We start from the raw sequence: 12,617 nt of genomic DNA on the forward strand, positions 1-12,617 counted from the left end.
TGAACTCAGAATCTGACGTATCCCTGAAGGCTTTGATCTGTTGAATATACATGCAAAGTGTTCCATAAAATCCATTCTTTATGCCTCTTTCTATGCTGAGTTAAACTTTAATCCTTTCCTATACCAACTGTATGTGTGTGTGTGTGTGTATGTGTATGTTAGACTGGCTTAATGTGTTTATGTAATATGTTAGACTAGTTTAAGTGTTTATGTAGTTAATAAAACCTTACTTGTATCACACTTGACGTGTTCATTGTTTACTCATAACCGGAGTCAATAATCATGCAGATTTACGTTACAAGCTTATAGAATTGTACAGTAAGAAAGTTATTTCCCTTAACCAGGAAATTAACGTCTTAGAATTGACAAGACAGTTGACCCTGAGTGGTCAGCTAAATATCTACAGTGGATCTAAAATATGAATAGTTAATTATAACTAGTTATGGTTAATTATTCATATTTCCCCATGAGCTGATTCGCTACATATACCACAGTAATATAATTATTTAATGAAGAGTTCCATAAAGTTGAAACATCCGTGAGGGTGGTTTGTCCCGCTATTGCTGTGTCCCGTTTTGTGAGGCTTCTCAAACGTTTTTCACACCTCTCCCCTAGATGAATAAACTCGCAATAAGTGGATTCAGAGTAGTAGATGTAAGGATTTTAACATTACTTTTGATACTACAGTCTGCAGGCGCCACTTACGGTAACAACAACATATACGGTTCTACACTAGGTAAGATCTAAACCCTTATTTACATTACTACCATGCACAATGTAGGCCTGTTGTGAATTTTTGTTTTTGTCGCTGTGGTTGCCTGTTTTCTTAAAAAACACTTCTGTGGGTCTGGGCAATATGTGTTAACAAGTTAATAGATAATTCACCCAAAAATAAAAATAAAGCTGTCATCATATACTCACCTTTATGTAGTTGTAAACCCATATGGCTTGATTTCTTCATTGGCATACAGAAATGTTGTAAATAATGTTAGTGTCAGTCAGCTATTTAGATATTTTTTCCCTACATTAGAAATTCATAATGGTTTAGAATGACACGAGGGAGAATAAGCCAAAACCCCAGTTAAAATAATTGTTTTCATAAGAGTACTTGCATGTCAATACATTATACATTTTTAAAGTAACCATCAGGTTCAGTGTAGGCAAACTAACTTGCATTGTTATTACATTGTTGTCACAACCGGGACAAAGAGGCAGACAGGCAGGATAACGTTAAGCAGAGAGTTTAATGACAGGAACATAAGAGAGGCTTCCAACCAAAAAGAGTTCAACTTAGGCAGTAAGGGAAGCAAAACAGTCTTATCTGGGTTGGCACTTCGATCCTTCTGCCGAGAACTGAGGATTCCGAGGGCAACAGGCAGACTGGGAGACGAGGAACCAGGACAGAATAGCTTGCAACCTTGAGACCAGCCGATGAGTGAATGAGGTGAGTGAGTATTTGAGTGGTGTGGTAAGTGGGTGCAGGTGTCTAATCAGGTGATCCCTGGAGGTGAATTGCGGTCCTCGGTCCGAAACAATGTCCTCGGGGAGGCCGACGCTCCTGAACACATGCTGGAAGAGAGCTTCGGTGGTTCCCAGGGCGGTAGGTAGTCCCCGCAGGGGAATGAGTTTGCAGGATTTAGAGAATCGGTCAACGACCACGAGGATAGTCATGAATCCGTTGGAGGGAGGTAAGTCCGTGGCAAAGTCCACCCCCAGGTGGGACCAGGGACGGCGAGGGATGGGGGCCTCTCGGAGGCATTGCAAGTTTTTGTGGTCGGTGATTACCTCAAATGGGTGCTTGGCACCCTCCAACCAGTGCCGCCACTCCTCCAGGGCGAGCTTGATGGCTAGTAGCTCCCGGTTTCCCACGTCGTAGTTTTGCTCCGCCGGGGATAACTTCCGTGAGAAGTACGCACATGGATGGAGCACGGGGGGTTCACCTCGCCACTGCGATGAGACGACTCCCACTCACAGGGTCGCGGTGTCTACCTCGACCAGGAAGCGGAGATTGGGGTCTGGGTGTGACAGGGCCGGGGCCGTACAGAAGGCGGCCTTGAGCTGGCTGAAAGCCTGGTGGGCCTCTGGGGTCCAAGTGAGGAGTACGATATATCCTAGGAAGTGAACCGTGGACTGATGGAACACACTTCTCGGCCTTGAGGAACAGGTGGTGTTGGCAGAGGCTCTTGAGGACTTGGGTGACATGGTGACGGTGGGCTTCGAGCGTGGGTGAGTAAATGAGAATGTCGTCGATGTAGATGAGGACAAACCGGTTGAGCATGTCTCGGAAAATCTCGTTCATGAAGTTTTGGAATATGGAAGGTGAGTTGGAAAGCCCATATGGCATGACCCGGTATTCGTAGTGCCCGGTGGGCGTGACAAAGGCGGTCTTCCATTCGTCACCCCGGCGAATGTGGATGAGGTTGTATGCACTCCTGAGATCTAGCTTGCTGAACACACAGGCTCCGCCGAGTTCTTCCAAGGCTGCCGGGACCAGAGGAAGGGGATAGGCGAACTTAATAGTTTAGTCATTTAGGCCCCGGTAATCGATTCAGGGTCTTAGGTCCCCGTCCTTCTTGGCCACAAAGAAGAAGCTCGACGCTGCGGGTGAGGTGGATGGACGGATGAACCCCTGGTGTAAGGCTTCCTGCACGTACTCCTCCATGGCAGCTCTCTCCGGGATCGACAGGGGATAGACACGTCCTTTGGGTAATTGGGCCCCAGGCAGCAGGTCAATGGCACAGTCCCATGGCCGGTGAGGTGGCAGGTGAGTGGCAGCGAGCTTGCTGAACACATCCTGGAACGCCCGATATTCGGGAGGAGGAGTGATAGGCGCGGAATCCGGGGTTTCCACTGAGGTGGAACAGACTGGGAGATCCTTCCCGTCGGCGCGCGGTCTAGGCAAATCCCAGAGACACATTTGTTTGCACTCCCCACTCCACGCGAGTATTTCTCCGGACCTCCAAGCGATGGCGGGCGAGCCAGGGCGTCCCAGGACGATGTCCACGACGGCCTCCTCCAGCACCAGTAGAGAGATCCGTTCGGCGTGGAAACATCCGATCCGAAGAACGACCTCGGGCGTACGGTGCCGCACCAGCCCCTTGCCCAGCGGCTTTCCCTGGACAGTGGTAATCTGGTAAGTGGTGGAGTTTTTGCAGCGGGGAATTTGCAATCCGTCGAGACTACGGGAGGAGATGAAGTTCCCCGACACTCCGGAGTCCACAAGGATTTTGACTGGAAAGGATTGGTGGTGATAAATTAGAAGAGCATTGATGTGAGGAATGCCTGATACATCAGGAGTGATCTGGATAGTACTCACCGCTGGGCGTGGTGGACGAAGGGGGCAGGCGTGGAGCTGGTGCCCCTGGGACCCACAGTAGAGACATAGGCCATGGGTGAGTCTCCGAGATCGCTCTGAGGACGACAGGTGGTAGCTGTCCGTGATCATGGGTTCTGGTGCTGGAGTGGAGAGGCCGGGCAAGGCAGCGGCAGCGGGTATCGCTTCCATGGGGCACGCGGTTAGGTGCTGGGAGATGCGAACCGCCTTCTGGAGGAAACTGTCGAGGCCCACGGTGCCATCATAGATGGCCATCTGTCGGTGTAAGCCCAGGTTGAGGCCTCGGCAGAACACCGAGAGTAGCGCGGCCTCGTTCCAGCCGCTGCTGGCGGCGAGTGTGTGGAAGCGCAGCACATATCCGTGGATGGATAGTTCGGCTTGCCGTAGTTGAAAGAGCTCCTCATGCACCGTTACTTCCGTGGTCGATTTACCGAATGGTTTGTGTGACCAGAGCGAGGACAGCTACAATGAGGAGAGAAGTTGGAATAACAAGCAATGCAATGGTAAATATTGATATTATATTATTTGTGACAAAGAAAATGTTATATTTATTTTTTGATGTGCACGTTACATGCATGTATCATAATTATTTAAAATGTATTTTGACAGTGTCAATCTCTGCAGCCCTTCGATGAGTTCCTCCTCTTCATGGTCCACCTTTCACTCGGTCTTCCACAGAGAGATCTGGCCTTACACAAAACACTTGGGATGGATTAATTTGGTTTTATTTGTACAGACTAGAATATTAAATATAATGTAAATGCAAATATATATAATTTGAATACAGTTTCTTGCTCACTAGTGTAATCTAAACATGTAAATATAAACACGTAAATTTTAGAAACTTTGATACAGTGTAATAGTTATTTAAAATACTAATAACTGTGATAGTGTAATGGTATGGTTTTTTAACACTTCTGCCACTTGGAGGACTGACAGGTCAAGCAGATCACTGGTGACGCCACTGTAAACATTCTCCTGAGATGAAAAACAAAGGTATAGTAAAAAAATATAATAAAAATATTCCACCACTGTCATTACATGTGGCATACATTATGAATGGAGCCATATCCAATATGATTGTGTTTTTGTCTTTTTTCTGCTAGGGCTAATCATATAGGCATGTTATACATTATGAATATAGCAAGATATTAAAAGATGATGTAATTAGACAGTCTACTCCGACCTTAACCACTCAGCGAGTTTCCTCTCTTGGAAACAGGACCACCGTCCCACTGACAGGACCTGGCTTAACTCTCTAGGCATACCAATGGGGCATGTTAATAGGTAACACTTTATTTCGATAGTCCACTTTAGACATTCTATTAACAGTAAGTAACTTTGCAACTATATGCCAACTAGCAGTTAGTAGAGTATTAGTAGACTGTCTGCTAAATATCTTCTTCTAACACTTTCTTTGTCAACTTATTCTACTAACCCTAAACCTACCTTGTCTACTCTGAGAGTTAGTAGACATGTAGTTGCAAATTAATGAGAATTAGATGACATGTAGTTGACATGTAGTTACAAAGTTACTTATAGTCAATAGAATGTCTAAAGTGGACTATCGAAATAAAGTGTAACCTGTAAATATTATTAATAAAAAGTCTATTCATTGTCATTCATTAAACTATTTTATAATTATCTTACTTTCCACTTAACATTGTTCTAGGTCTGTGCCAGTTCTGCTCCATTCAGTGCAGCTCTGTACAGGAGGAACTGTACTGATTCTCAGTTCTGAATAGTGTGCTGTCTGGTACAGTGCTGCAACAGTATGGATGGGAGTCCTTTAAAACAATATGTGAAGATAATTGCATTGGATTTTCAGATACATTTTGAATTACTTTCAGTTGCATTTTAAACTGTTACATTGTAAATTAAACTATATTTAAAATAAGTTATGAAGAATTAAGTCTATATAATGTTACAAACATGCCAATAAATAGGTAAAGAGTAGTATTTCAAAGGATGTCCCTACTCTTAACCATTCCTGATCTTGTTTGCTTCTGATCTTAATTGCTTCTTTACTGAACAGCTTCATCATGTTTGTGTTAGGGATCCCTGGAAAACTGCTATATTAAATGTAAACGATCAGGAAAATATAACAATGAACTGCCAAAAACGGTCAGACGTCAGGTTTATTACGATGCAAGGCAATCTAAAAATGGGAACAGTATTTAAAATACTTTATATCAAGCCAAGACTTTCCTATCACAGCCACAGATGCAAACAAATGTGGATTACCGGGAGCTCTGACATTATTGCTACTATCTCTTAGGAGTTATAAAAACCTGAGGTGGACAGAGTTTAAAGCTAAACTCTAACTTAGCCCTGCTATTTAAGTGCTGATCAAATCGGCGCAGAAGTCATGCAGCGTTTTATAAAGCCTTATTAGCAAGATTTGCTAGAAGACGATAGAACAATACTCACCCTAAAGTTGTCGATGTAACTTGAAACGTTTAATGCCCTTCTCTGTGCGATTCAATTAATTTACAGTAATACAGGGAAGTTCTTGTAAACTGAAAAATCATCTTCTCCTCTTGTCATTTTGAAAGCTCTACGTAAGGAGCAATGACTTTCGGCACAGCACCGGATTTAAGTAAGCCCCCTGAGGAAAAATGCGGAAGTGACCGTGCATAGAGTCCATTGTGCGCAAGAGCAGAGCTAAATTGTCCAAATCGAAAATAATATTGATTTATTTTTCTGCTCGATTCATGAATTAAGAATATTTTGTGAAAAAATTATAAGCTGCATTAAAAAAATTAACAATGTACATAATTACTTCTCTTTTATTTACACATGTGAATATGTAAAACAAAAATACAAAATGTACAGAAAATAATTCAGGTTCATTTACAAATAAATTACACTATAAAAATGAATAATGTATACAACTTGAACTTACATCACAAAAATAAACTACAGAAATTAGATTGTTTCATTGACAATGTGACATTTAAAAAAAAGATATTGAAAAATTGCAATGTACCCATTTTTTTCCACTGTTTTCTCTTGGCTTACAGAAAATGGCTAATAAATAATGTATTTGTTAAGCATTCTCTCAAGATGAGAAAACAGTCCCTCCATTCTCTCCTTGCTCTTCTCTCCTCTGTCTCTCTCTGGAGTTTGATATCCTCCCTGAGTAGCTCCACCAGCTTCCACTCACTCCCTCACCTGTCCCAGGACACTTGCAATCCTAAGGCAGAGAAAATAAACCATGCCTGTTAACCACAACAGCACAATGAATTTCAGCAAAAATGTGTCTATTAACTTGCTGACTTTGTATTTTTTAAGTCTTTCCCCAGCAGGCTCATTTTCTCCAGAATAGTCCTAAAACAAGAGAAAATGGATACACTTATGAAAAATATAAAGGCAGGTTTGCGATCTTAACATTAGAAAATATGACACAGCAGGACATGCATACAAAATACATACAAAGTGCTAAAGTTTGGTTAAAACATTTGTAGACATGACAGCACTACAAAAACACACAAAAAAGAAAGACTATTGCCTTGTAAAGTGGTTGTCTTATTGTTTGTGGGCTTTGTTTTTTTTGTTGTTGTTTTACCTGGCCTTTAACACTTGTTTCGCTAGGTATTTGAGTAAATGAAAACACAATACTTACATTTCAATGTGAATTCCTCCACAGAACTGTCATCCTCCATGTTCTTTGAATATAAATTCCATCGTCATCTGCGTGCAAGTGATTCTGGGATATGGTAGGGTGCAAAGTGTCCATCAGATGTACACTTCATTTTTCTGGGAAATGGAGGGTGCATTTGAAGTTGCTTTCGAAATATGTCAGCCTTCGTCGTAGCACGTGCACCACGACTGTGAAAAGCCATGATCAATGGATCTCCGAAATTATGATTCACCATGGCAACAGCACCCGACAAAAAAACGTCCACATACTTCCGAGTCAATACGTAGCTTTAATTCTTAATCACTGTTATAATATCAAAGGTACAAAGTGGCAGAACGGTAAATTATTTAAGTAATATTCATTTTCATGGTATCCTACAGGCAAAAGAAAAAGAAAAAAAAGCAGTGAAAATGAAGTATAAAAACAATTCAATCGAGGTTAAGCTTTAAGCACAAAAGGTTCATGAGTGTAGGCTACATGACTTTACAAGCATTTGACATTAAATAAACATCATTCAGTGTCTATTTCAATGCGCAGCAGCTTTTTCCACATAGTTAAATGCTCTTTTCACACAATTAAATGTTCTCTAATCTAAACTGTTGCATTTAATAATTAGAGTAAATTAAATTAAAGGGGTTATATAATGCAAATTAAATTGTTCCTTTCTCTTTGGAGTGTTACAAGCTCTTGGTGCATAAAGAAGATCTGTAAAGTTGCAAAGACTAAAGTCTCAAATCCAAACAGATATTCTTGATAAAAGTTGAGAGTCAACCACGCCTACCTAAAACGGCTCATTCTAACACGCCCCCACACGTCTACGTCACATTGTGTGAAGATTTGCATAACGCCGCCCAAATGTTCACGCAAAGAAAGAAGGCGTAACTTTGCCGCCGCCGTCATGTCGTGGAGTCGCTGTGTGTTTCGTTGTGAAAGCGAAAACTACTATGTTTGGCCTTCCAAAAGAGGACACAACTAGAAATCAGTGGTTAAGCTGTATTTACAACACTGTTCTGGAACAGTTCAACCCAAATATTCAGATGTGTGCAGCGCATTTTATGGAGGACAAGGACTGTTTCCTGAGAGAGTAGCCTACAAAAAAGAGTAGTCTGTTTCTATAAAGTGGGACAATTCCAACTTTGCAAGGACAGTCTGGTGCTTCTGACTCACAGCCTGTAAGTAAGTTTTCATATTTAAAGAATTTGAAACTGATGATTGTAATGTCTCTGATTACTTAATTTTAGGGAATTAATTATTATTAATTCATTCAGGGTTTGAAAGGACTCGACTCTGAAAATTTGAGGTCTACCTAATTAAAACTGAATTCCAATTTGATAGTTTACACTTTAAATCAACGGTCGTCCAGCGAGCCGTTGACCTCAGTATATTTTAACAATTTGAATATTGGTATTTCCCTTGGCCACAGGTCAATACAATCATGATAATTTGTAAGCTCCTAGCGAGGTAACGTGATCTTGGCAAGGTTTAACTTTAAAATGTCACGACACTAGACAATACTTCTTTATAAATGAAAACAATAATTTATTAACTATTCTTGATTACATTAAAATTAAGCTAAAACACACATATACACACACACACATACATACAGTTCGGAAGAATGAGTTAACGGAGTTGCATGAAGTTTTCAAAGTTCTAACTCGTTTCCACGAGTGGTTTTAAATTCAAGTCTGGGACAATCACAAAGCAGAGATTTTCTTATCTTTACTGCTTAACTCAATTCACTAGTTCAGCACCTATTTCAGCAGATGTAAGATTTGTTTGTACTTGCGTTTGCTGAAATCTGAGAAGCGGAGAGGTTTTCTCATTGCTGACACAGGCTTCCTGGATGGCTGCTTGAGGGAATCCCGGAGCTTTCGGATTGGTCACTGAGATGACGTTTGGGTGACGTCCCTTTTGGGAGAGCCCTCGTTGGATTGGTTGGTCTCTTGATGACGCCGAGGCTTGAGCAGTTCGGCTAAAAAGTCTGAGTTTGCAAGACTTTAAGTTCTTTGAAGATCGCAAAGTTTCAACTGAAGTGTTTGAGTTATTAGATGGTCGATCACCTGATGGTTCAGCTTGTGAGCACAAGTTAGAGTGCTCTCCACACGGCGACAAGGCCTTGCTCGAGAAAGCAAGTGGCGAAGAGCCTGCATTCGGGAGAGCAAGCGGCAAAAGCCTTCACTCGAGAGAGTAAACAGCGAGAAGCAATTTAATCTGAGTTGCAGAGGGGTTTTGATCCGTGGCATACGTCCAACCTATGGCGCGATCTTCCAATCGGCTTCTTGCAAGGCGGAGCGTGCATACATTAACAAGAGGCTTCAATTCATCACATGAGGACACCTATAAAAGTTGTTAATACTTCTATATTGCATTACACCAAATACACAAATTAAAGTTATTTTTAGCAATGTCATATGACCTCTTTAACATCTGACTTCTACTCAGCCAACAGCAAGAAGGCTTGCAAAAATAATGAAGAACAGATGAAGAGGAGATGGCCACAATACCAAGTATTGGAATAATATTAAAATCCAACAGGAAAAAGAATAACTGTTGCTTTCCTTACCGCTCTGCATACAGCGGCCTTACTAATGTGCTCTGCAACCCTGATTTAAAAAAACTACCATTTAAAAATGGTACCACTCAAATAAATATGCATGCATATATGGTACAAATTTTTTTTTAAAATTAAAATAATCCTCTCCCGATGTAAATGTAACTCCCTATGAATTAATGTAGCCTCCTCATCTACAGGATTCAGTATAAGAGAACATGTCGTTTTTGTCACTTTCAGAGTGTCTGCATGATGAAAATATGTGCAATGAATGAATGTATTTTTGTCTTGTTGTTTCCAGTCAACATATCTAAAGATTCTCAAATAAAAATGCATTTTCTACGTAAGAAAAATAACATAAGCTATTTAGTCTTTTTGTTATTTTGCAAATTATCTGCCAATGAAAAATAATCTTGTTTCCATTTGAATTAAAATTATTTTTCTAGTTATAAGTATAATGCACTCAATTTAGATTCCAAGATACTCACTAAGAATTTTTTTTTTGCAGCGTGAATGACTGAATGAGGTATTTAAAGATCGCTTATGCTTTAAAAGGGGGAGGAGACCGAAATAAACTCTGGGTTTAATGAAGAAAACCTGCTCCCGACCAGGTCAGGTTCACAGAGTAATGGTGCTTTTCCACTGCGTGGTACGACTAAGCTCAGCACGGCTCAGTACGGTACGGTACGGCACAGCATGGCACGGATCAGCTCGGCTTGCGTTTCCACTGCAGTTCAGTACCGCTTTAGAGTGGGCGGGATTATTCACATGTCATTATAGTTGCGCCGCCTCTATTCCCGCGACTCCTGAAATACTTTTTCATTCCGCGTCGCCCCATCAAGCTCTCGCTGGATTCACTCCTCTGCTATCAACGAGAGGAATGTCTGTACTTCCTCAACAGACCAAGAAACAGACACTTTTTGATTGTTAAAAAAGGTGCGCTTGTTCAAAACAGTTGCGTTCGATCCTTCGCTGGCTGTGCTGATTTAAATCTAGCGGTTCAGTGACGCAGGTAGTGACGATTCTCTCCGGCCAATCCTTGATCAGCAGAGTTTACACGTCACGTTTTGGTAACGGTATGGTTCACTTGGAACCTCAACCGAGGTGGTACTAAAAAAAAGTACCAAGTACTGTACCCAGTGGAAAACCCCCCAAAAGGGAACCGTACCGAGCCGTACCGTGCCGTACCATGCAGTGGAAAAGTGCCATATGTTACCATGGTAACAGACTCCAAGTATAAAAGTTACCTCTCTTTCAAAAATGGGCTTGACTTACTCTGCTTTCTCGGGTTTGACAAGCCTTCCATTCTGAAGCGGAAAAACCAGAGTTTCCCTCATTTCAGGGTTAACATACTCAGAGTTTTCACTTAACATCCTTTCTGAAACAGGCCTCTGGAATGCAGAGAAACCAAACCAAAACACAACAGAAACGTGACATCAGTAGTAATGGACTTTCATAGTCTGGAAAAAAAATCAATGGCGGTAGCCATTGTTGATGGTATCAAATGCTTTGTTACCAACATTTTTCAAAATATTTCCTTTTGTTTTCAGCAGAAGAAAGAAACTCATACAGGTTAGGAACAAGTATAGGGTGAGTAAATGATGACAGGAGTTTTATTTTTGGGTCAACTATTTATCTTATTTAACTTTTTTTTCTTTTTTGAAACGTCCCTTTAATGACAGTGTGGATATTAGCAAAGTATCACAGTGAATCTGTCACCATTCTAAAGATACATGGAGAAATGCTATCTTTAATATTGCATTTCATTGGGTGCCTCCAACTTGAATAACAGTCGATTTTAAAGCGTCGATTTTAATGATCATTAGTTGACATAACTGGAGCCTGTGCAAAAATAGATCGGCTCTCTGCTGTCACCACCTGTGACAATATGAATAAAGCTAGCTCAACTATTTTGTGACTCGTCAGATCAATTATTTTGACGCCGCAGTAGCCAAGGGAAAAAAAAAGATTAAATATTTATGAATGTGTATAATCACAGAAAGCATATCAGCAGGTAGGTAGATTAAACCAGAGCCTCGTAGTTCAGGAATTGCCTGGAGGCAAAACTTTATTTATTTGTTGTCACCAGGAATGTGATTACAAACTTGGAATGCAATTCTGCACAGAATCATGGCATCGCGATCAAAGCACAAAGACACGTGCCTCTGCAGAATCACATAGGAATGAATCACACACAAATAGATTACATACTATATTGTAATGTAAAAAGTATGGTAGGAATTTGACATGTAGAGGAAAAACTGCACAAAAATAAACATAAAAGATCACAAATTACCTGCTTGCATTACTTTTTTTAAGAATATCAAGCCATATAAATGAATCAAAACATAATGAATTAAATAGTGAATGCTTCATCAGTTTTAAAATTATATCTCCAACCAATTTTTGTTCAATTTGCCATTTTCAACAAGAGGGAAGCCCACAGAAATATTTAAATAATATATGACTCCCTACAGCAACACAATGCATTAAAATTGCATGGCTGGGTCCACTAGCTTTAGAATATGTCAAAACCTGTTTGTGACCCATCTATCCAGAACGCCGCACTGCATACTGCAGTTTAGATTTCACACACCCACACACACATACCCTGCCACATGATTTTCACCATCAGTACAAACCTAATTCAGCTTTAAATATACACCCATACTGTCATGAATCCGGTCTATAAACTTCCGTTCACTCACCACCAGAGGTCACCCGCTCTCCACATGGACTCTCACACTACACATGCCTTGTCCAAATACCCACACATGCGGTCTTGGCCACTTGAGAGCACGTGCGCGCGACAGGATGCAAGACTGTCCCAGATCTTAAAAACGCCAGTGCGCAGTGCCCTTAACACACACTAAATCCACACTATCTCGAATACCACTCCAGAGCGGTATTCGAGGCTTAGTGTATCCCATCATGCATCATGTTGTGGAAATAAATTGTGAGACTTTTTGCCAAGATCTTGTGAGAGGTCATGGAAACCTTTCCAATGTATGTGAAATATTAATAATAATTAGATATTACATATAATTTGGTAGTAAAACAAAGAGTTGCATGTTTTATTGGTGCAA

This window comes from Sinocyclocheilus grahami, unplaced genomic scaffold (genome assembly GCF_001515645.1).
Source record: "Sinocyclocheilus grahami isolate Dianchi unplaced genomic scaffold, SAMN03320097.WGS_v1.1 scaffold945.1, whole genome shotgun sequence".
NCBI lineage: Eukaryota > Metazoa > Chordata > Actinopteri > Cypriniformes > Cyprinidae > Sinocyclocheilus > Sinocyclocheilus grahami.